The 25,987-nt window shown below is 48.2% G+C and overlaps 1 protein-coding gene and 1 pseudogene across 8 annotated transcripts in view; one reads left to right on the forward strand and one right to left on the reverse strand.

The window, feature by feature from the left end:
• LOC142365615 (AP-4 complex accessory subunit RUSC2-like) overlaps positions 1-1,787 on the reverse strand; it is a 57,422-nt gene extending 55,635 nt beyond the window's left edge. For all 8 annotated transcript variants that reach the window (XM_075446567.1, XM_075446565.1, XM_075446570.1 and 5 more), the window contains exon 1: positions 1,558-1,787. The gene's annotated coding sequence lies outside the window, so the exon portion shown is untranslated. The remainder of the gene's footprint in view (positions 1-1,557) is intronic.
• Positions 1,788-22,331: 20,544 nt separating this feature from the next.
• LOC142365515 (protein lin-28 homolog B pseudogene) lies at positions 22,332-22,948 on the forward strand (annotated as a pseudogene).
• Positions 22,949-25,987: the final 3,039 nt, after the last annotated feature.

The following is a 25,987-nucleotide window of genomic DNA, read 5'->3' on the forward strand; positions in this document are numbered from 1 at the left end:
TCCTCTAGCTCTTCAGTGCCCCTCACACCTGCCTCTTCTGCTCCAAAGTTCCTCTACAGCTCTGCCAAACATTTACCATTTTATCTACATTTTCCCTACCATTCTGTTGTTCCTGACAGGCCTAAAGATGCTTTATCTGAATTATTCTTGGGTCATTAGCAAACTGCAGAAAATTTTTGTGAATAGGTTAGACCTTCCAAGCTCGCTCATTAGCAACACCAGTATACAAGGCTCTAGATGTCTGGAGGTAAAGAAGCAGATCTCGATTTCCCCCATATTCCATACACCTTTGCAACACTCAGTTGTCCCTGTATGATCTGTTCCTCAACAGTCAATGCTAATACAACTCCCATTAACACCACATTCCCCCAAAAAATCTGCAATTGCAACCTCACATGCTCAGCATTTTCCATAACCCCAAAAGATTGCATCTGCTATTTGATTATCTCCTTTTGTTACTACATTCCCATGTGTACATTCCCCTACAGCCACATCATTGTATCACACATACCAAAATCTCATTCTTCTATACCTTTGTCTTATTGTTCTCACTGACTACCATCCTGAACATTGCCTCTCCAGCACCTATATCCCTATCCTACATATATCCTTCTCTTTATTCAAGCCCTTCTCCCTTTGTGTTTGCAGATGTAATTTGATGGAAGGATTTGTGCAGAGGGTGGAGGAGAGAAGAAGGAAGGCGGAGAGGGAAAAGAGGGATTTGGCTATAAAAAGACCATGTAATTAAGATCTAGTAACTGGTACCCAGCCTGGACCACTCATCTCAGTAATTAAAAGTAATAATTCCTCCATTCCTAGATAACCTTTCTCGTCTGATCTGTGAAAAAGAGGCAGGGAGAAAGCATTCATTTACACAGCCAGCACAGACACACCCTGGGCAACACAAAGGACTTCAGCCTGCACAGATTCCAGTGTATCTGTCAGCAGAAGAGCAGGGTTTTACCTGCCACACTATTTTATCTGAACACCTTTTGAGCAATTGATTTACCAGTATTTAAAAAAAAAAAAAAGAAAAAAAAGAGCTACAAGTCACACTGACAGCAGCCTTTCCTCTGTGTCTTTTGTTTCTGGCTTTTCACGAAGCAATGTCTGTCAAAATAGCTTTTGAGCTGCACAGCAGCATCACCGTCAGGGATGCACAGACAACATGGTAGCTCATGGGACCAAAACAATCCATGTGGGCTTGGCTGTCATGGCAGACACAATGGAGAGCTATACAACTGCATTATCGGGGCAAAGCACAGTTCACCTCTGCACAACCAGCCCCAGACATGACAGCCACCATTTCATAGCTACAATGGACAAACATGCAATCTGCGCAAAAATACCAGCCTTCTTACTCTCTTCCATCAATTATAATCACAACAGCTCCAAAGCAACACAGCTTCTGAAGAGACAAAGCAATCTTAAAATCTTTAAGCTTCATTGGGTAGCTGGCAATCCCTACAAAAACAAACCAGTCACTTTGCAGGACAATGAATGGCCTGAAAAACATCAGTATGACTAACCCCCACCCGGATCATTTCTCCATCTCACCTTTCCAAAGATCCTCTGTTCCCTGTCTCCTCTCACTGAACATGCTCTGCTCCGGCACTGCTGAGCACTCAGATTCCAGCTGGCTCCATGCTCTCTCACCAGGATGCTCTGGGAAACACAGTCAATTTTTTTTCACAGCTGCATCCCTGGCAATGCAGAGGGTCTGCGCAATCACATTCCAATGCTCCTGCTGTTGTTGACGTCGCTGCATGTGAAGGAGCAAGCATGCCCACAGCATCGCTGCTCCAGCTTGCAATCAGTCCCTGCTGGACCTCAGACAAGGCAGGGGATGGGAGGGAGCAGAGAAGGAGAGGAGGGGAGATAACAAGTCAAACTGGAAGATGGAGGGTTGATTCTTACAGGAATTGGGAAATCAGGAGAAAATATAAAAATAAAGCCTGTGCCATAAAACAGAGCTGCTGCCCACAACATAGGCATCTCCACAAAGCAATCCATGTCAGATCTTCCTTTCTGAAACAAGGGATCACCACCTGCAAAAGTCCAGGCTCTCTTGCTATCCTGGGGCCATGTGAAAGGATTTTTCCATCACTCCCTTTTCACCAGAGGCAGCTGCAACCTGCTCCACAGGCAAGTCAGTGCAGTTCCTCACAGTGTTACTGGAAAGCGGCAAAATAATTCACTCTCTAAAACTTAAGTTTGGAGTTTTAGAAAGCAGGCATTCTTTATTGCAGCGCTGGATGCACAGTGGATAGCTCCGCCCAAATGTGCGTGCCAAAAAGACACAACTACTAGGTATTTATGCTATGTTAACATACATATTCATTACATTTCTGAGAAATGCTTATCATATTCATGTTTTTTCCGATAACTCATTAGCATATGTTAATGTATTTGGCGCATGTTTGTTTACGCCTCTTGGTGGTCATTGTGGGTCTTCAGATGAAGGCTCATACTCTTCATCACAGTGTCCGCTGGTTGACCTTTGCTTCTGCACAAACTCAGTTCTAAGATCATGTCTACCATGTCCTTCAAGGTTGCTTTGTTCCAGTCTTATGGTCGTTTTGCAGCCTCCTTATCTCTGTAGTTTGCACATCTGCTCTCCCAAGGCCGAGCTAAGTGGGATTATTCAGGAGTCTTTTGTCTTACAACCTTCCCAATTATTCACAAAGAACCAAGACTTGCTTTGGTTGTGCAATGATTCTGAGACCTAAAGTGATAACTTTTATCTACATCCACTACATCTGTTACATTTGCTACATTCACAGGTATCAACAGGGCACACGTAGCTTTGCCAAGGGACACATGTGGCTACTTTTGGTTTTCTGTCACAGTCTGAGCATGACTGCACATCCCAGAAACTCAACTGTGCTCCAGGCTGTGCTGGGGGAGATGTTCCTAGCACTAGAGCAGCTCCCTTGAGACAACCATCCTGGAGGGACCATTCACATTATTGCACTTTGCCATCTAACCCTGCTCGGAGGGCTGAGGTGCCATCACTGCTCCTACAGCCACCACCCTGCTCTGAGCTAAACAGAACTCAGAAAACAGAGTGTCCACATTGGAAAAAGGTCTATGCTGGCAATCCCTACAAGCCTGAATCAAACCCCATCTTCTAAACCGAGGCTCCGTGGGGAGCAGTCAAGTCAGAGAACATGTAGAAATGTCATACAAACACACAGTTCAAAGAAATGAAGAACCGTCACATGCCTGAGTACATTTTGCTCTATGCCATGATACACTCAAAGCAGCAACCAAATAAAACAAATACAACAGCCTGGACAACACAACACTTTGCAGAAGCTTCTGCCTCTGGAGAGGCCAACATAAAAAGCTGACAGAAAAACATTAGACTCATTACCAGAAGCGGCTGCCAATTGTCTCGGATCCCAGACCACTAGAAACCTTTAAAATATCTCTTCGGGTAACATTCAAATCAGATTTCTGACTGAAAACCCAGTGACTGGTAGGTAGCGCCCACCAAGAGCTACCAAGGGCTCCAGAGGCAGGAATCCAGGATGGACTCCCCCCAGCACAAAGACCCTTACAGTGAGAAAAGAGAAAGGGCCATGGGCTGCACTGCCCATTCGCAACGTACTGGAGCCAGCATCACAGACACATCTCTGCTACTCACCTCTGAAACACTGGAAACAATCCATCAGCCCACCACAAAGCTCAGGCTCTTCAGATCCTTCCAGAGAGGCCAATGCACATGCCCCATCTGCGGTACTTCACACTCCTCAGCCCACTGCTTGCCTTTCCTTGGATGCTTGGGACCCACACCACAACCTTTTCCAGTTCAAGCAGCAGGGACAAGCCCTAGGGACAATGCAGGAGCGAGGGATGTACCTCCACGCCTGGCCATTACAGCAAGCAGAAAGCTAGCCCTGTCCGGCTCTGCTCCATCCAAGCTGCAGTAAATGAAACTATTAGTGTCACCGAAAATCCAGGAATAAAACCTCGTAACACCAATGTAGTGTTAAAAGGCAGGCATTCTTTATTGCAGCGCTGGATGCATGGGGGATAATTCCACCGAACGTGCATACCTCATACCTTTTCCGTGCAGTTTATATAGATCGAAAATATACGTATTTATTTTATTCATGCATATTCAATATTATTCTCTTTGGCGATTGGTGTAAACTTTTCTCGCTTCTTACATAAATGGTTGCGCAGACTCAGTCACCCTCTTCCATCGTTCCTTTTTGAGTAGGTGGTATTACTTGAGTAGGGGGTCTGTGAGTGGGTGGTCGTGATCTCCCCCTGCCGGAATTACCTTTTACCTACTCGGCTCGCAATCTTGGCAATCCCGGTCAGTTTCTTCAGTCCGCTTCACAGAACCACACTCCATCATTTCTCTTGACAAAAACACAATTACCCACTATGGTTAGCGTTAATGGTTACCTAGAGACTGGACCCTCTGTTCCCAGCCCTAATGTCCAGGTGGGTAGGGCTGTACCAGGAACATAGCAGCATTGTTCATGTTTATGGTCAACTGATTCCATCACCTTGGTTACATTAGCAGCTGCAACAGCGTACTCCCATTAGAATGCAGCCCCCAGACCCCCATACAGCCAGTCCCATTGTGTTGTCAGCATTAATTAAGGCAGGCTCAAGCAGATGTCTCCATCCAGTTCAGCTAGGACAGTCAGGGAGCAGCAGTGAGGAAGGAGACAGTCTCAGCTGCAGAGCTTTATGCAGAACAAGGAGTGTTTGTTACCCAGGAGACTCGTTCCTACAGCAGACAGGAGAATGGAAACTATTTTGGTGCCCTCCCCAGTCCTCCACAAGCATTGCCAATGCTGACGCTGAGAGGTATAAATGCTGGCAGGCTGAGTGCATGCCTGCATCCTTGTCCCTGCCACAGGACACTGGCATTAACCAATTCACTGACAGCAATGCCTCCCTTGTGCAGGAGATGTGCACACCAGAGCAGATGGAGTCAGGGAGCTGTTTTATTAAAAAACAGAGCAATGCAGCAGAAAAGGGGCTCCCTCAGAAACATACCTATTTACATATCTGTTCTCAACATAAACATTTGTATTTTCCTCCACAAAACAGTTGTTCATCACCTTCCCCCCATCCGAAGCTCACGTGGCCTTGCATCTCTGCAGCAAGCACCCCTTTGCTGCATGTTGCAGAATCACAGAATCACAGGATGGTAGGGGTTGGAAGGGACCTCTGTGGGTCACCCAGTCCAATCCCCCTGCTGAAGCAGGGTCGCCTACAGCAGGATGCACAGGACCTGGGCAGAGAGGAACCTGATGAGGTTCAACAAGGGCAAGTGCAGGGTCCTGCACCTGGGGAGGAACAACCTCATGCACCAGTACAGGCTTGGGGTGGACCTGCTGGAGAGCAGCTCTGCGGAGAGGGACCTGGGTGTCCTGGTGGACGACAGGTTAACCATGAGCCAGCAGTGTGCCCTGGCTGCCAAGAAAGCCAATGGGATCCTGGGGTGCATCAAGAAGAGTGTGGCCAGCAGGACGAGGGAGGTTCTCCTTCCCCTCTACACTGCCCTGGTGAGGCCTCATCTGGAGTACTGTGTCCAGTTCTGGGCTCCCCAGTTCAAGAAGGATGAAGAGCTACTGGAGAGAGTCCAGCGGAGGGCTACAAGGATGGTGAGGGGACTGGAGCATCTCCACTACGAGGAGAGGTTGAGGGAACTGGGCTTGTTCAGCCTGAAGAAGAGAAGGCTGCGAGGGGACCTTATAAATGCCTACAAATATCTGAAGGGTGGGTGTCAGGAGGATGGGGCCAAGCTCTTTTCAGTGGTGCCCAGTGACAGGACAAGGGGCAATGGGCACAAATTGAAGCAGAGGAAGTTCCGTCTGAACATGAGGAAGAACTTCTTCCCTCTGAGGGTGACGGAGCACTGGAACAGGCTGCCCAGGGAGGTTGTGGAGTCTCCTTCTCTGGAGATATTCAAGACCCGCCTGGACAAGATCTTGTGCAGCCTACTGTAGGTGACCCTGCTTCAGCAGGGGGGTTGGACTAGATGACCCACAGAGGTCCCTTCCAACCCCTACTATTCTGTGATTCTGTGATTCTGTGACCTTGTCCAGGCGGGTCTTGAATATCTCCAGAGAGGGAGACTCCACAACCTCCCTGGGATCTGCCCCTCTCGGCAACAGTGGTATAAACTGATGGGCTGTCCCAAAGCTTTGTAGGTAGTAAGAGATTAGAGGTGCTAATGAGGAAGAAGAAAGCTCTTTCTTGGGTACTGTCTTCTAGGAAATGACTTCTCTTTGATAACAGAGATGAGTCAGTGTGCAAAGTTTGTTTGCTGCAAATCTGCAGTTTAAAATCTGCAGTTTAAAAGTCGGTGTGCCCGCCATTTCGGCGAAGCCACTGAAGGCGAAGGGCTCTGGAGCAGAGGCTCGCGCCGAGGGACCCTTTCTCCAGTGGCAAAACCGCAGCGGCGAGGCGGCAAAAGCGCCGAGAGGAGACCCCAGCCCCCCCCCGAGCGGGAAAGCGGGAGTTGCCAGCGAGCGGCAGCTCTGACTCAGCGGGGGCGGAGTCGAGTGTGACAGCGGCCAAACCCCCTCACGGATAAGAGCAGCTCCCAGGGAGCGCGGGCGACCAGGAGCGCGGGTGAACAGAGCCGGCGCAGCAGTTTGCGCGGCAGTTTGAGCGGGGAAGGCGAGCAGGCAGGGTGCAGCCCCCCATCCTGGCTACTCAAGTAGTGGGCATCGCCCATCCAGGAGATATTCTAACTATGGTTACTACCCGCGGGAAAGCTGTTGCTAGAAGGAGTATGGGGACCCAGACGGAGGCCCCACGCAAGAACGCGGGTGTCCAGGTCTCTGGCTGCAGGGAGTGCCTGAGCCTGGCACTCGTACCGGAGGACAGCAGAGACAACAGCTGTGTTCGGTGCGAGCAGGTGAATGACCTGCTCAGCCTGGTGGCAGAGCTGAAAGAGGAAGTGGAGAGGTTTAGGAGCATCCAGGAGTGTGAGAGCGAGATCGACTGGTGGAGCCGCACCCTGCCCTCCATGAGGCCGAGGCAGCAGGAGGCGGCTCCACAGAAAGCAGAGAACCCCCTACCCTCTTGCCACCGAGCAGAAAGAGGGGACCTAAGAGATGGGGGGGAATGGAAACGGGTCCCTGCTTGGGGTGGCAAGCAAATCCACTCCCGGCCTCCCTCACCTCCCCATTTGCCCTTAAGCAACAGATACGGGGCTCTGGAATGTGACGGCCCAGCAAATGAGGATGGGGGTGAACGTCCATCCAGGGGGTTGATTAGGATGAGTCAGTCAGCCCCACATATTACAACTGCCTCAGCTAATAAAAAAAGGGGGGTAATTGCCATAGGTGATTCCCTTCTGAGGGGAACAGAAGGCCCGATCTGCCGACCGGACCCATCCCACAGGGAAGTCTGCTCCCTCCCTGGGGCCCGGGTTAGGGATGTTGCTAAGGAACTCCATGGTCTGGTGCGGCCTTCTGATTACTACCCCCTCTTGGTAATGCAGGTTGGCGGGGACGAGATCGCAGAGAGAAGTCCCAAGGCCATCAAAAGGGACTTCAGGGCACTGGGGCAACAGGTTGAGGGATCAGGGGCGCAGGTGGTGTTTTCCTCCATCCCATCAGTGGCAGGGAAGAGCACTGAAAGGGGCAGGAAAAATCACCTGGTTAACAGGTGGCTCAGAGACTGGTGCCATCAGTCGAATTTTGGCTTCTTTGATCACGGGGATTTGTACACAGCACTGGGCCTGCTGGCGACAGGCAGATCGCAGCTATCTCAAAGGGGAAAAAGGATTCTTGGCCATGAGCTGGCAGGGCTCATTGAGAGGGCTTTAAACTAGGTTCGAAGGGGGAAGGGGTCATAGCCCAGCTCACTACGGATGAGCCCAGGCTTGGCATGCCAGGGTCAGGGGTGAGATTGACAGCCCAGCTCAAGTGTGTCTATACCAACACACGTAGCATGGGCAATAAACAGGAGGAGCTGGAAGCCATTATACAGCAGGACGGCTACGACTTGGTCGCCATCACAGAAACATGGTGGGACAACTCGCATGACTGGCATGCTGTCATGAATGGCTACAGACTCTTTAGGAAAGACAGACCAACAAGGAGAGGTGGTGGAGTTGCTCTATATGTGAAGGAGCAACTGGAATGCACTGAGCTTTGCCTGGGGGCAGCTGAAGAAGGAGTTGAGAGCTTATGGGTTAGAATTAAGGGACAGCTTCATATGGGTTATGTTATTTGTGGGGTTTCTGGAAGAACAGGGACATACTGTGAGCAACCCAGACTCTCTGTTATGGACTTGATCAGTTTTTAGCAACACAGGCTTGCAGCAGCACAGGCCTCAAGGCCATTCTCAGGCCAGCTGCGGGTAAACAGACATTTCTAAGACCAGCTGCAGGTAAACAGTCGTTCTATGAATAATGACCAATCATAGTTTGAGTACTGCTTATGTAACCTGGGTGTTTTATTGATAGATGTTTTATGCATATTGACCAATCATAACTGAGTGCTGTACAGAGTGTTTATGTATAGTGACTAATCATAACCAAGTGCTGTCTATACAATCCAGATTCTCTGCTAATAAAGTTGACTGTTATGGATCATATTGGTCGAGTCGTAGAGCCCGCCGCAACATTATTGTAGGTGTGTACTACAGGCCACCTGACCAGGAGGAGGAAGTTGATGAGGCCTTCTACAGACAGCTGAAAGCAGCCTCACAGTCACAGGCCCTGGTTCTCATGGGGGACTTCAACCACCCTGACATCAGCTGGGAAGACCACACAGCTAGGCAGGCGCAGTCCAGGAGGTTCCTACAGAGCATCGATGATAACTTTCTGATGCAAGTGGTGGAGGAACCAACAAGGAAAGGCACTCTGCTGGACCTTGTACTAACAAACAAGGAGGGCCTGGTGGAGGATGTGAAGGCTGGAAGTAGCCTCGGCTGCAGTGACCATGAAATGGTCGAGTTTAGGATCCTGCGTGGAGGAAGCAGGGCGATAAGCAGGATCAAAACCTTGGACCTCAGGAGAGCTAACTTTGGCCTCTTCAAGGAGCTACTTGGAGGAATCCCGTGGGCCAGGGCTCTCGAAGGCAGGGGGGTCCATGAGTGCTGGTCGCTGTTTAAACATCACTTCCTCCATGCTCAGGATCGGTGCATCCCCCTGAGAAAGAAATCTAGCAAAGGAGGCAGGAGACCCGCATGGGTGAGCAAGTAGCTTCTAGCGGAGCTCAGGTGGAAGAGAAAGGTCTATGGAATGTGGAAGGAGGGACAGGCCACTTGGGAAGAATACAGGAATGTGGTCAGAGCATGCAGGGATGCAACGAGGAAGGCCAAAGCACACCTGGAATTGAAGCTGGCAAGGGATGTCAAAAATAACAAGAAGGGCTTCTTCAACTACATCAGCAGCAAAAGAAAGGCTAGGGACAATGTGGGGCCGCTGCTGAATGAGGTGGGAGTCCTGGTGACGGAGGATACAGAGAAGGCAGAGTTACTGAATGCCTTCTTTGCTTCAGTCTTCAGTGCTAAGGCAGGCCCTCAGGAATCCCAGGCTCTGGAGGTAAGAGAGGAAGCCTACAGAGAGGATGACTTTCCCTTGGTCGAGGAGGACTGTGTGAGAGATCATTTAAGCAATGTGGACACCCACAAATCCATGGGCCCCAATGGAATGCACCCACGAGTGCTGAGGGAGGTGGCAGATGTCATTGCTGAGCCACTCTCCATCATCTTTGAGAGGTCCTGGAGGACAGGAGAGGTGCCCGAGGACTGGAGAAACGCCAATGTCACTCCAGTCTTCAAAAAGGGCAAGAAGGAGGACCCAGGGAACTACAGGCCGGTCAGCCTCACCTCCATCCTGGGAAAGGTGATGGAGCAGCTCATCCTGGAGGTCATCATCAAGCAAGTGGAGGAAAAGAAGGTTATCAGGAGTAGTCAGCATGGATTCACCAAGGGGAAATCATGCCTGACCAATCTGATAGCTTTCTACAATGGCATGACTGGCTGGGTAGACGAAGGGAGAGCAGTGGATGTTGTCTACCTCGACTTCAGCAAGGCTTTCGACACTGTCTCCCATAACATCCTCCTAGGGAAGCTGAGGAAGTGTGGGCTGGATGAGTGGTCGGTGAAGTGGATTGAGAACTGGCTGAATGGCAGAACTCAGAGGGTTGTCATCAGCGGCGCTGAGTCTAGTTGGAGGCCTGTAACTAGTGGTGTCCCCCAGGGGTCAGTACTCGGCCCAGTCTTGTTTAACTTCTTCATCAACGACCTGGATGAAGAGTTAGAATGTACCCTCAGCAAGTTTGCTGACGACACAAAACTGTGAGGTGTGGTGGATACACCAGAAGGCTGTGCTGCCATTCAGCGTGACCTGGATAGGCTGGAAAGCTGGGCAGAGAGGAACCTGATGAGGTTCAACAAGGGCAAGTGCTGGGTCGTGCACCTGGGGAGGAACAACTCCGTGCACCACTATAGGCTTGGGGTGGACCTGCTGGAGAGGAGCTCTGGGGAGAGGGACCTGGGTGTCCTGGTGGAGAACAGGTTGACCATGAGCCAGCAGTGCACCCTGGCTGCCAAGAAAGCTAATGGGATCCTGGGATGCATTAGGAGGAGTGTGGCCGGTAGGCCACGGGAGGTTCTCCTCCCCCTCTACTCTGCCCTAGTGAGGCCCCATCTGGAGTACTGTGTCCAGTTCTGGGCTCCCCAGTTCAAGAAAGATGAGGAGCTGCTGGGGAGTTTCCAGCGGAGGGCTATGAGGATGGTGAGGGGCCTGGAGCATCTCTCCTACGAGGAGAGGCTGAGGGAGCTGGGCTTGTTCAGCCTGAAGAAGAGAAGGCTGAGAGGGGACCTAATAAATGCTTACAAATATCTGAAGGGTGGGTGTCAGGAGGATGGGGCCAAACTCTTTTCAGTGGTGCCCAGCAACAGGACAAGGGGCAATGGGCATAAACTGAAGCATAGGAAGTTCCCTCTGAACATGAGGAAGAACTTCTTCCCTCTGAGGGTGACGGAGCCCTGGAACAGGCTGCCCAGGGAGGTTGTGGAGTCTCCTTCTCTGGAGATATTCATGACCCGCCTGGACAAGGTCCTGTGCAGCCTACTGTAGGCGACCCTGCATCGGGAGGAGGGTTGGACTAGATGACCCACAGAGGTCCCTTCCAACCCCCACCGTTCTGTGATTCTGTGCTCTAGTGATCTGTGAACTGGAAATTGCTGAGCCCTAAATCCCAGTTGGCTGCCTGGGCTGTAGCTCTAACACCAAGCACCAGGCAGGAACAGACTAATCACACCTCACCATCAGGCATGGTGCACAATTTGCCCCCTCTCGAAACAGCCTGACAGCCTCAGGGCTTCTGCCTCTCCATCGCAGCTCATGGCTGTAACCCAGCATAGGAAGCTGCCTGCCACCTCCTCCAAAAGGATCTTCCACGCAAGATTTTACCATGCGTTAATACACTATTATTTCCCCATCTCTGCTACAAATATTTTATGCAACATGTCACATTGGATGACATTTTTCTTTTTCATGGCTGCGTCATACTAGTTGCTCAGTCGGCCTTCATGTCACCGTGCGGTTTCCCCCATCTCTCCCACTTTCCCCAATGAGCTCCCAGCTGGAGGTGAACTTTTTGCTTATTTTTCATGCACTCAGTCATGCAATTTTGAACTATCCAATTCCCATTTGTATTATTTCTTAAAGACATCCAAACTCTTCCTGCTGAATTAGCAAAATCTTATTTTTTAATGCTCAGAGCATTATTTGACGCATTGAATAGCTTCCATTTCTAGGCTACTCTCTACTAACAACTTCCCTTCAGACCAGTAGTTCCTCTTTCAACATTCCTGTTATCTTCCTCTAGTCTGTTTGCTGTCCCTTACTTCTCAAAGGGTGTTACGGATCGAAGAAGTCCACATGGGTTCAAGGGGAGGCAGGACAAGCACTTTAAAGGTCCATTTCAGGTTGCTAAACAGTTAAAGTATAACAGACTTAGAGAATCCCCTGGAAAAAGAAATTATTAAGATATGATATCTGCTTGCCCTGCTCCCATTCTTCCTTAGCTGATCACCTGCAACCACTTTTGGAAAAATAATACTGGGCAAGGTGGATCCTTCACCCCAATCACTCTCTTGATTTCCATCTTCCTGTATTAAGGTCACATCCTTCCTACTGCTAGCGGCTGATGCATCACTGTTGTCCTGAAAGTGGTATTGTTTACCCGGTGTGCAGTACGCCAATATACACACAGAGCAGAGGTATTTTTATTGCATATTTGTGCAGATATGAGTGCTAGGTGATAATTCCACAAAGCTAGCACACCGCTTAGCAGACTCACAATGACTATATACTCTTACAAAAACAAAGAAATTACTTGTTACATTCTGATTGGTTCAGCACATGACACGCTTATCTTAGAAGTGTACTTCTTCCTTACTCAACTACACATGCTTGCAAGCTGGGGGGGGGGGTGCAGTATTTTTGGTTCTGAATTGAGTCAGTGGTCACGATCTCCCCCTGCCGCCTTTACCTTTTTCCTAGTTATCCTAGATCTTTGTTCACTTCATGCTCCTTCAATATTCGTCCAGCTTTCGGCACCTTCTGGGCTGGATGTTCCCTTTTATCAGTCTGTTAGCTGCTCTTCAAGGGCATGATTTTTATTAAGGCATGCATTGTTTATACAAAGTAGTCAGGCCTAAATGAAACAGTGTCACTATGACCTAAGCATTTCTGCCCTGTATCATTACAACCTAAGCATCACTATGCTCTGAATATTTCTGTCCAATATCATCACTGCCTGGGAACAGAAGTTTTACAAGCTCCATAAAAAGTCACAACTGCCAGATAGGTCTAGTTCTGGCAAGGCTCCCCACAGGGCGTGATGGTGTGCTCCTCCTGCCTCTTCTCAAACTGACATTTTCCCTAACCCTGTTCGAGTGATAACCACTGGTGTTGGTCGTGATGGATGCGTCTGGTCATGATGGCTGCAGCTGGCTCGAAGACAATTCGGAGGAGACAGATAACAGCACAATAGCCAAGGGCTAATTTATGGTAATGTGCCCATCTAACCATAGTGCTGGTCAATGTCCAACTCAAGCCAAATTTGGAAGCTGTAGTCAGTATGCAGATATGACTATGAGTCAATCATCTTACCTCATAAATAGTGAGCAGCCCAAGATCCCTTTGAGCTCTCCTGCACGGCAGTGGGCTGTTGCGGCGGGATCTAGGACTCAACCAATATGATCCATAACAGTCAACTTTATTAGTAAAGAATTTAGATTATATAGACAGCACTTAATTGTGGTTAGTTACTATACATAAACACTCGGTGCAACACTCAGCTGTGATTGGTTACTATACGTGAAAACATCTGTCAGCAAAACAATCAGCAAAACACCCCAGTTACATAATCAATACTCAAACTATGATTGGTCAGTATTCATAGAACGACTGTTTACCTGCAGCTGGCCTGAGAACGATTGTCTTTCCCACAGCCAGCCTGGGAAAGGTTTGCTTTCTCACAACCAGTACGACTGTTTACCTGCAGCTGGCCTGAGAAAGGCCTGTTTTCCTGCAGCCAGCTTGGGAAAGGTTTGCTTTCCCACAACCAGCCTGAGAAAAGCTTTGAGGCTTGTGCTGCTTGAAACCTGTGCTACTACAAACTGATCGAGTCCATATTCAAAGTGTCTGGGTTGCTCACAATATGTCCCTGTTTCTCCAGAAACCCTACAGTGGGCTGCACACCAGGATGTCCCCTTGAGTTTAGGGACGCTGCTCAAGGTTACTCCTCGAGGTTAATAGATTCCTTGTTGCAACAGGTTCTCGTTAAGTGACTAATAAGGGCCCTGAAACTTTGAAAATCTTAGCTAAGTGATATAAAGGATTGAATGTGCCCATATAATCCTTTAGACATAAACCTTTGATCAAGTCTGGGCTAAGTCTGTACCCAGTCACACCTAGACTCCTCCCTGAAGAGGAGTTTAGAAAGCAAGGGGGTCCTCTCAGAACCTCATGACTCTATAGTTGGTTGAACTCAGCATTATACAAGTATGCACAGAAGGTCAGTCTGACCTAATTATTTAGCTAGAATACGTACTCTAGGGTTAACAGAAGGCCAAGATGTTGACAAGAGTGGTTGATACAATAACATCTTATCAGGAACTACTGTCCTTGGGAACAAAGTATATCTTTGAAAAATATGTAAGCTAAAATGTTTTTGAACAGTTTGGAACTAAAAGCAGAAGAATGATAAAGAGTGCCCTTAAACGAACTATCCTCATTATAATACTAAAAATCACACCCCTTGAGTTGGAGACCCCAGCCCAAGCAGAGACCCTTATTTACTGAGCATGTGCAGTACAAAGGGAGGATACTGTGACTTTGAGTGGAGGTGAGATATGTAAGGACCAATGGGGAAAGAGGGTGATTAAGCTTAACTGTAAAAGTACTGATAACTGTTGCTCAAAATGTATGTTTACCGCATGTTAGCCAAAGTGTGCTAGCTTTGTAGAGTTACCATCTAGCACCCATCTCTGCGCAGACATGAAATAAATAAACTGATATCTCAGCTCTGTATGCGTATTGTATGCTGCACACTGGGTAACGAACTCCATTTGTGAGACAACAACTCAACGGGAGGGTCTCCCTGAAAGTTTTGTCTGACCCTGTCCTCTATGCAGTAAATAATCCAGTGTACCTTGCCATTGAATCTTGTGTTATGGGTTTTTGTGGCAAGGTTTTGGTAGCGGGGGTGCTATAGAGGTGAATTCTGTGAGAAGTTGCGAGAAGCTTCCCCCATATCTGATAAAGCCAGTGCCAGCTGGCTCTAAGACGGACCCGCCACTAGCCAAGGCCAAGCCAATCAGTGACAGTGGTAGTGCCTCTGTGATAACATATTTAAGAAAGGGAAGGAAAAAGCCTGTGGTGAAAACAGCAGTGAAGAGAGAGGAGTGAGATGATGTGAGAGAAACAACTCTGCAGACACCAAGGTCAGTGAAGAAGGAGGGGGGAGGAGGTGCTCGAGACACCGGAGCAGAGAGTCTTCCCTTGCAGCTCGTGATGAAGACCATGGTGAAGCAGGTTGTCCCCCTGCAGCCCATGGAGGTCCACAGTGGAGCAGATCTCCACCTGTAGCCCGTGGAAGGGACCCCATGCTGGAGCAGGTGGATGCCTGAAGGAAGCTGTGACCCGGTGGGGAGCCCGCGCTGGAGCAGGCTCCTGGCAGGACCTGCGGACCTGTGGAGAGAGGAGCCCACACCAGAGCAGGTTTGCTGGCAGGCCTTGTGACCCCGTGGGGGACCCACGCTGGAGCAGCCTGTTCCTGAAGGACTGCACCCCGTGGGAAGGACTCACGTTGGAGAAGTTTGTGGAGAACTGTCTCCCATGAGAGGGACCTCACACTGGAGCAGGGGAGAGTGTGAGGGTTCCTCCCCCTGAGGAGGAAAGAGCGGCAGAGACAATGTGTGATGAACTGACTGTATCCCCCATTCTTCGTCCCCCTGCGCCACTCGGGGGGAGGAGACAGAGGAACAGGAATGAAGTTGAGCCCGGGAAGAAGGGAGGGGTGGGGGGAAGGTGTTTTGAGATCTGGATTTATTTCTCACTATCGTCCTCTGATTTGATTGGTGATGAATTAAACTCCCTTTTCTCCCCAAGTTCAGTCTGTTTCGTCCGTGACAGTAATTGGTGAGTGATCTCTCCCTGTCCTTATCTTGACCCTCGAGCCTTTCATCATATTTCCTCTCCCCTGTCCAGCTGAGGAGGGGGAGTGATAGAGCGGTTTTGGTGGGCACTTGGCATTTATCCAGGCCAAACCAAAACATCTTGTTAAATCACTGTTGCATTTACTATCAAATTTTGTTAACTCACTGTTTTATATCAATAAATACATTGTTGCTTCTTTCTTACCAGTGAAGTGCATCACTCTGTCTGTGACACAGGGCTGGGCTGAGTTTTACATACCTCTACAATACTGAGATGTTTATGGGAAAACCAAACCCAGCCCACAACCAGCTGTCTGTCTCCAGTCCCTTCCAGTCCAGGATTCCAGTATGTTTGCACTGTTTTTCTAGGAAAGTGCTGCTATCGACATTTTACAGGCAGGACGCTGAGGCAACAAGGACGTTTAAACCACTTGGAAGTCTGTGGGAAAGGGAGAACCTATCCTAGAACCCAAGTGCCCATGTTTAGTTTTAATACTTATTACTGTCCAAGCAGGAGCACAAAGAAATAGCTGAACACATTTAGGCAGAGGGAAATCAGGACAGGAACAACAGAGCAGCTCCTGAATCATACCTAAGTCTCAGCTTCAATCTGACAAACAAAGCTCATAAAGCTGTACAGAAAACCTTTGTCCTGGTTTCGGCTGGGATAGAGTTAATTTTCTTCCCAGTAGCTGCTGTGTTTTGGATTTAGTATGAGAAGAGTGTTGATAACACACTGATGTTTTTAGTTGTTGCTAAGAAATCCTGGACCTTTTTTCCGTTTCCCATGTCCAGCTAATGAGCAGGTGCAAGGCTGCTTCATTCCAGACTTTTCCATTATAGCTCGCCCTTTACATGACTTGACATGTAAAAGGACTGCTTGGGATTGGATTCCTGTCCATGAGGAGGCCCTGGAGCTGTTAGTTTTTGAAGGCTGGGGTATAGCAGGCCTTGGGGCCAATACACCCCACAGATCCACTCCACATAGAACGGAGTTTTGCAATTCATGGACTATCTATACATATGTGGCAGTGTGGGCCAGAGGGTCTGACTCGTCCTCTTGGCTTTTACTCATGCGGTTTTAAAGATGCAGAAAAACATTATTCAGTTTGGGTAAAGGGCCTTTTTGTAATCAGTCTTGCATTACAGGAAGCTGAAAGGATTATATGAGAACAACTAATAATTTTGAGAGGGCCTTTTAAAGTCTTGAAACCAGTATTGGCCAGGACTCCACCCCCTGTGGGGGTAGCCCAGTGTGAAACAGTAAGAAAGTGGTATGCTCAACTAGATCATTATAGTCATACCCACCAGATAGAAGAAGGGGCACCGAAGGTCCTGAGCATACAAGATCCAACCTCTGATCACCCGGAACAGGAACCCCCTCCCTCTTACATTAAGTCTGCCCCTCCATTTGAATCCGAAATGAAGAATGTCTGGTTCACTGATGCATCCTCTAGACGAGAGGGGAAAGTATGGAAATATCGAGCAGTTGCCTTGCACGTTGATTCTGGGGATTGAATTGTAACCGAGGGTGAGGAAAGCGCTCAGGTAGGAGAATTGGTAGTAGTATGGAGTGTGATTACCAAAGAAGCTGAGACTGTAGAAGTGTTTATTTACACAGACTCTTATGCCGTGTTTAAGGGATGTACCAAATGGCTCCCATTTTGGGAACAAAACCAGTAGGAGGTAAACCGGGTGCTGGTGTGGCAGCATGAAAAATGGGAAGAAATCCTAAATGTGGCAAAAGAGAAACCCCTTTTTGTAGGGTGGGTTGCAGCACACCAGGCAGGAGATCAACCAGCCCATCTGCTGAATAATCAGGTGGACTCAATGACTTGTCTAGCAGGACTGGCCATGGAGGGTGAGGAGGAGGAAAAATGGGAACACCTGCTGGAATGGTTGCATGTTGTTGCAGTTTGGCCGTGGCCAGCAACAAAGGGCCATGTAGTCGCTCTGTCGCATCTCCCCCTTGCTGGGGTGGGGAGGAGAAAGGAAAGAAAAAGGCAAAAAACTCGTGGGTTGGGATAAGGGTAGTTTAACAGAACAGCAAACAAAGCGAACAGTAACAACAACAATACAGATAAGGAGAATATACAAAACAAACAGAGAAATGGACAGAGCAACTCTCACAGCCCGGTGCCCCATGCACTCCCGAGCCGCAACTGCCTTCCCTCTGGCCAGCTGCCCCACCCGGAACCCAGCATGATGGCACATGGTATCGAATACCCTGTTCTGTTTGGCCAGTTTGAGTCAGCCCGCCTGGCCGTGTCCACTCCTGGCTTCTGCTGAAAATTAACCCTGTCCTGGCCAAACCCAGGACACATGTAAAAAGAGGCCATACAGGAAGCGGAGATTTGTATAAGGAAGCAGCTAGTAGAGGATGGCCTGTAACTTAAGTATTGTGCAACACCATCGTTTTGGCGTGTAGTTTATGCCACACACGATTAGGAGAACACAGTCCTCTAAAGGACCAACTTCTGCATTTAAGGGACAACAAAGGGTTATGGGACACTTGGCAGGTAGACTATATCGGCCCTTTTTGACTTTTGGAAGGAAAGCAATATGTATTGGTAGGGGTTGAAGTAGTATCAGGATTAACCCAAGCTGTAGCAGTACGGTGAGCAACAGGGGATAATACAGTAAAAGGTCTAAAATTATGGGTCGGTTACTTGCCCATATCCAAATCAATTAAATCAGATAACAGGACACACTTCACTGCCAGGGTGGTCCAGGAGTGTGCACAAAGTGAGGGGATACAATGGGTCTTCCATACGCCATATTACCCTCAAGGGAATGGCATTGTGGAGCACACCAACAGACTCTTAAAACGAGCCCTAAAGCCCCGTGATCCTGGATGGGCACAATGGGTACCCGATGCAGTAACTAAGGTTGGGGAATTAACAGTTGCCCCCCGACTCACCACATTTTGCCCTAAGCCCCCATCCACTCTGCCTGGTAAAGGGAAGACAAAGATCCAAACAACCCACTCCATTATCCCGGGCAACCCATTTTGGTGGACTTACCCACTGTGGGGCAAGTACCCCTGTCCCTGAAGACTCCCATCAATGTATATACGTGGGTGGCTACAGATGCCCATGGAAAGGACCATCAAATACATACTCGGTGAATTGTCCCCTCCTTCTAATTATTTTCTGTTTTGTGCGCATTTATATTACAGGTTGTGAGCAACCCATCATGGGACTTATGTTCACAACTACACAGTGAATAGTTATCTATATAGCTTGTTTAATCTTACTAGGAATATTTTTGTATTGTACTAGAGAAAAATTAATTGGAAGGTCTATTTTTTCACAATTGCCATTCTTTTAACACCTGTTTTGTTATTGTTCTGTGTCCCTTCTATTAATGTTGTAAAGTCTCCTTATCAGTCTTTAAGGATGTATTCCAGAGAGCACAAGAGCTCTCAATCCCCAAGTGTAAGAAGTCGGGCAGAGAAGGGAAGAGACCGGCATGGCTGAGGCAAGAGATGCTGGTCACACTAAGGAAGAAGAGGGAACTGCCCAGGCAGTGGAAGCAGGGACGGGCTTCCTGGGAAGAGTATAGGGAAGCTGCCCGGTTGTGTAGGGATGGGGTCAGGAAGACCAAGGCACAGCTGGAGCTGAACTTGGCAAGGGATGCGAAAAATAACAAGAAGGGCTTCTACAGGTATGTCAGCCGGAAAAAGAAGGTCAAAGAAAGCGTACCCTTGCTCATGAGCGAGACCGGCAAACTGGTAACAGCAGATGAAGAGAAAGCTGAGGTACTCCACAACTTTTTTGCCTCAGTCTTCACTGGCAACCTCTCTCCTCACCCCTCCTGAGTCGATGGATGGCATGAAGGAGACCAGGAGGGTAAAATCCCTCCAGCTGTAAGTGAAGACCAGGTTCGGGACCTCCTGAGGAACCTAAACGTACAGAAGTCCATGGGACCTGATGAGATGCATCCCAGAGTCCTGAGGGAACTGGCTGATGTAGTTGCCAAGCCACTCTCCATGATATTTGAGAAGTCATGGCAGTCAGGGGAAGTCCCCAGTGACTGGAAAAAGGGAAACATTGTGCCCCTTTTCAAAAAGGGTAGAAAGGAAGACCCTGGGAACTACTGACCTGTCAGCCTCACCTCTGTGCCTGGGAAGATCATGGAACAGATCCTCCTAGAAGATACGCTAAGGCACATGGAGGCCAGGGAGGTGATTCGAGACAGCCAGCATGGCTTCACCAAGGGCAAGACCTGCCTCACCAACCTAGTGGCCTTCTGTGATGGTGTAACAACAAGAGTGGACAAGGGAAAACCAATGGATGTCATCTACCTGGATTTTTGTAAAGCCTTTGACACGGTCCCCCACAACATCGTTCTCTCCAAATTGGAGAGCCATGGATTTGATGGGTGGACCGTTCGGTGGATAAGGAATTGGTTGGATGGTCGCAGCCAAAGGGTAGTGGCCAATGGCTCAATGTCCGGATGGAGACCAGTGACGAGTGGAGTCCCTCAGGGGTCCGTACTGGGACCGGTGCTGTTCAATATATTTATCAATGACATGGACAGCGACATCGAGTGTACCCTCAGCAAGTTTGCAGATGACACCAAGCTGAGTGGTACAGTTGATACACCAGAAGGAGGGGATGCCATCCAGAGGGACCTGGACAAGCTGGAGAGGTGGGCCTGTGTGAACCTCATGAGGTTCAACAAGGCCAAGTGCAAGGTCCTACACCTGGGTCGGGGTAATCCCCACTATCAATACAGGCTGGGGGATGAAAGGATCGAGAGCAGCCCTGCTGAGAGGGACTTGGGGGTACTGACAGACGAAAGGCTGGACATGAGCCGGCAATGTGCGCTGGCAGCCCAGAGGGCCAGCCGTGTCCTGGGCTGCATCAAGAGAAGCGTGGCCAGCAGGTCGAGAGAGGTGATTCTGCCCCTCTACTCTGCTCTGGTGAGACCTCACCTGGAGTACCGCGTTCAGCTCTGGAGCCCTCAGCACAAGAAGGACATGGACCTGTTGGAGCAGGTCCAAAGGAGGGCTACAAAAATGATCCGAGGGCTGGAGCACCTCTCCTATGAGGACAGGCTGAGAGAGTTGGGCTTGTTCAGCCTGGAGAAGAGAAGGCTGCGGGGAGACCTGATTGCAGCCTTTCAGTACTTAAAGGGAGCCTATAGGAAAGATGGGGACAATCTTTTTAGTAGAGACAGCAGTGACAGGACGAGGGGTAGTGGTTTTAAACTAAAACAGGGTAGGTTTAGGCTAGATATAAGGAAGAAATTCTTTACCATGAGGGTGGTGAAACACTGGAACGGGTTGCCCAGAGAGGTAGTGGAGGCCCCATCCCTGGAAACATTCAAGACCAGGTTGGACAGGGCTCTGAGCAACCTGATCTAGTTAGCGGTGTCCCTGCTCACTGCGGGGGGGTTGGACTAGATGACCTCTAGGGGTCCCTTCCAACCCAAAACTTTCTATGATTCTATGATTACAGGAAACTGAAGCTGGTGAACAGATGTTAACAACCTCTGTTTGGATAAAATGCACTTTTGTTGGCTTTTTGATGTTACTTGTATTCCTATATTTTACACAAGAAAAATGGTGTGGGAGAAGTATATATTCATTCTTGGTACATGTATAACTTTGTCTCAATCATCTGGAAATAACTTGGCTTGGGAGTTGATACAAGGATTTATGCATATTTGATATCAAACAAACCAAGGGATATGTGTTGCTATCCCTGGTTCTGCATCAGAAGGATTTAAATTACAGGGGGAAATGCCACATGGGGAACAGCTGAGTCTCCTTTTCTTGATCAGAAGGAGGGTCAACCATGGAAAAAGAATGGGACCTGGAATGAACACCCAAGGGCTTTGTATCAACTCCCAAGTAATTCCACCTGGGAAAATTTGTGGAACCACACTGACTAAGGGCTTTGTGTTCAATTTCCCAAATCTTCAGGAGAAGGTATTAGCTTTTCTACCATTAATCTTAATTTCTCCAAGTCATTGAGAAGTAAGTTGAATATAATCACAAAAAACTGTACCACTGTACTTGGGGCAGAGTGAAAGCTCTGTTTGAGAGCCAATATGGTGTCGCTCTCACTCTTGGTGGAGCCTGAAGCGTGGGGCAGGATTCATTTTACCAAATTCCCCCAGGAAATTGGACTAATATTTGGAACAAAATATGTTCTAGATGGAATGTGAGTGACCCGGTAACTCCCATACCGGAAACTCCATTTATATCACCAGTATCCCCTTGTCCTGAAGATTCGCACTGTAATAATTCTAGCCCATTACAGGTGCAACTTGTTCAGTGTTAAACACATGTTTAAAGGTAACTTGAGTAAACAAACTACCCCTATTGTTGGGGCCACAGCGAAAAAGGAAGTAAGGCCTTTCTTCCAAATGATTACATGCGGAATTGGAAACTGAGTTTTTACTCATAAATTTCTATACATACCTGGTTACCCAATGCCTTTATTGGGGAGAGATTTACTTAGCAAACTAAATTGTTTTCAAAACAAAGGAAACATACAGCTACAGATACCAGAAGAGAAAACCCTGGAAGCGCAAGTGTTCATGTTACAGGAAGAAGTAAACTGGAACCTGAAATAATTCTGGAAGAAGTATTGGATGATGGGTCTCTGGGATACCAGAACATTCTGAGAGCAGAGGGCCCGTGAGGCAGCATGGCTGAAGGGGCAAGTAAAGGTGGAGATGAGCCCGGGAAGTTGCCAGAGCAGGAAGAAGAGGAGGAATCCAAACTTTTGCATGGAACCGGCCATTGCAAATGATTCAATGTGAGAGTGGGATTCGGATTCATCTCCATAACCGAGAGGGAAACCTCTTGGAGTCTTCTGGCTGATGTCTTTGTACACCAAAGCAAGCTTTACATGAAAGGATTTAGAAGGAGAACCAGTGGAATTTACTTTTAAGAAATCTTCCAAAGGCCTTGAATCAACACCGGTAACAGGCCCTGGTGGGCAACAGGCCCTGTTTAGGAAGTGAAATACGATCCAAAGGGAAGACAGTACAAAAAAGAAATCCAAAGAGAGATAGATGTTACAACTGTGGTGGCCTTGACCACCATGCCAAAGAATGTAGTCTACATCTGCAGCCAAAGAAGTGCCAATACTGTCAGAGCATCATGCACATGGTGACTGACTGCCCCCATAAACTCTCAGGAGGGCAGGTCGGAGATCTCGGAGCACTTGGGCAGGTCACTACAGGAAGCTTGAGTGAGTTGTCTGCATCGCCCGAAGAAGCGAGCAGAAAGGGGCCTCCTTTCATCACAAGGAACGCATAGGGATACATTGGGGAGTAGGGGCTCTTACAGATAATGTTATACTCCTGATGATTATTGGCAAATAAACTTCTCAGAACTTCCCAGGCTAAATGGGTATCGGTATTTATTGGTATTATAGATACTTTGTCTGGATGACTAGAAGCCTTTCCCTGTCACACCAATCAGGCTAGAAAGGTAGTTAAAGTATTATTGAAAAAAGTAATTCAAGAGTATTAGAGATAAGGTGGGACTCCTGGTTCCTGGTTGCAGTCCATACTATGATCTTTGGGACTCACAGGGTGGGGAAAATGACTTGTAAATATGGGATTTATTTTATTAGTTGGGTTTTTGTTTTTAATGTTAGGCCTTGCTATAGTACGATGTATGATTAGCTGCTTGCTTTCTTCTACTTCTCTCTTTTCTCCTTCTGTCCGCTATGTGAAGATTACGGCGACAGAAGAAGATTATCTCTACCAAGATCTAACACAGGCGACTGTTTGAGCCACGGGGTGTTGTAAGGGTCTGGACGATATGAGGTTAAATGTCTCAAACATTCATCTAAGGTGCTAATGTGAAGGACAAAGCCTGTGAGTGTTGGACACAGGAGCATTGTACTTATCTTGTGCCGATAATGCTGGGCCTGAGCAAAGGGCCTACTCATCCTGGTGCCTGCCGGTCTGGCACTAACTCAACCAAGTGACATCTAGACTAAGGGAGAGACTCTTGCAGCCCGATGCTACTCTGGTAAAGCTAAGCAGACCACTTTTAATTGCCTCCATACCCAACTCCCTTTTTACCCATAACAAGCTAAGAGTCCTGCACCTGGAAGAGGTCAAACAGAGGTAACTGTGGTAGGGGGAGATTGTGACCACTGACTCAGTTCAAGACCGAAAAGACTTGCCCCCCACACCTGTAAGGAGCATGAGTGCTAATTTACATGGAAAGCGAGGCTAACAGCCTATAACAGAAAAGGTGGTTATCACCAACTAATTAATTAGCATGAGAAGACAGAAACTAGCTAAGGGGAGGGGGCTAACTACCTACAAAAGCTGAGAAAAATTGTTGTAAAGGTGGTGCCCCCAGGACCTGGACTCCCTCTCCTCCGCTGGCCAGATCAATGCTGGACCCAGGACTAGTGATATCTTTTTATTTCTTCTTCTTCTTTTCCTCTCTATCTTTCATTTTCTGTCCTCCCTTATGTTCTTTTCCTTCTCCTTTGAAACTATAAAAGCAAGGCTTATCATAATCGTACCACCATAGTTTGCTTGTCATAATTGAACTACCATAATTTGCTTATCATAATCGTGCCTCAGTAGTTTGCTTGTCATAATCGTGCCTCAATAAGTTTATTTATCATAATCGTGAATAAACCTTGTAAAGTGATACAGGATCTCTGTTGTCGTTTCACCTTAACCCAAGTGAGGGGACTGGTGAATCTGAGTCACTCTCATTAATGAAGTGGGACATTTAATCACTCTCATTATTATTGGGGTGTGACAGCAGGTGTACACATGCTGGGAGGGAGCATAACCAGGCAGCTAACCCAAGCTGGCCAACGGAAATATTCCACACCATAGACATCATAGTATATAAATGAGAGTTGACTGGGGGGGAGGGGGCAGGAATCCGTGAGTTCCGCATATTCTGCAAATTCCATGATTGCTGCGTGGGGACAGGCTGCGCAAGCGGTTGTTGGGTGGTGAGAAAAACTGTATTGTGTACAGCTTGTTTTGCATATTCTTTATTGTTATTGTTATTATTCTTTCTTCCTTTGTTGTCTTATTAAACTGTCTTTATCTCAACCCATGAGTTTTACTTTTTGTCCATTCTCCTCCCCATTCCACTGGGGGGGGGAGGGGCAGTGAGCGAGTGGCTATCTGGTGCTTAACTGCTGGCTGATGGGTTAAACAACAACAGTTGTTTTTGGAGACCAACGTGGGGCTTGAAGGGTCGAGACAATGACAGATCTGACCAGAGCATGTTCAAACAAATTTGTGATAAGCATCCATTACGTTGGTTTGGTCGTCACTAGTCATAATGTTGTCTTATTTTCTCTCAGAGCTGTTCTCAGAATTGTGTTGTATAGCACCTTACTTGCTGTACATTCTTGTTTGGCACTGTTTATGCGTGATTTATCACCTCTGGGCGTTGGATTAAGAGTATCACTTTGCTGAGCTGTGTGGCACTGGCTTATGGTTTGATAAAAACATTGGTTGTGGGACTGATTTTTTATCTGTATTCAGTGGCAGTGGGTGGCGCAGCAGCGGTGGCTTGAACTCTGTACTTCATGAGACATCTACTGGAAAATATAAATAATTACACTTTTTATGTTTTTGTCCTCAGAGGGCCAAACTTTAGGGAAGACATCTTCCTTCATCTTCACCTTTTATTCCAGGCTACTTACAAAATCTTTTGAGAAGTTCCACCTGAATATGAGGAAGAACTTCTTCCCTCTGAGGGTGACAGAGCACTGGAACAGGCTGCCCAGAGGGGTTATTGAATCTCCTTCTCTGGAGATATTCAAGACTCGCCTGGACAAGGTCCTGTGCAGCCTGTTCTAGGTGACCCTGCTTTGGCAGGGTGGGTTGGATTAGATGATCCCCAGAGGTTCCTTCCAACCCCTACCATTCTGTGATGCTGTGATTCGGTGATGTCCACCAGCTCCCTCAGCACTCGTGGGTACATTCCATCGGGGCCCATGGATTTGTGGGCATCCGGATTGCTTCAACGATCCCTCACACAATCCTCCTCGACCAAGGGAAGGTCATCCTTTTGCCAGGCTTCCTCTCTTACCTCCAGGGACTGGGATGCCTGAAGTCTAGCCTTGGCACCGAAGACTGAAACAAAGAAGGCATTGAGTAATTCTGCCTTCGCTGTATCCTCCCTTACCAGGGCACCCACCTCATTCAGCAGCAGCCCCATAGAATCACAGAATCACAGAATGGTAGGGGTTGGATGGGACCTCTGGGGATCATCTAGTTAAACCCCACTGCCGAAGCAGGGTCGCCTACAGCAGGCTGCACAGGACCTTGTCCAGGAGGGTCTTGAATATCTCCAGAG

The sequence above is a fragment of the Opisthocomus hoazin genome, chromosome W (assembly GCF_030867145.1).
Source record: "Opisthocomus hoazin isolate bOpiHoa1 chromosome W, bOpiHoa1.hap1, whole genome shotgun sequence".
Classification (NCBI taxonomy): Eukaryota; Metazoa; Chordata; class Aves; order Opisthocomiformes; family Opisthocomidae; genus Opisthocomus; species Opisthocomus hoazin.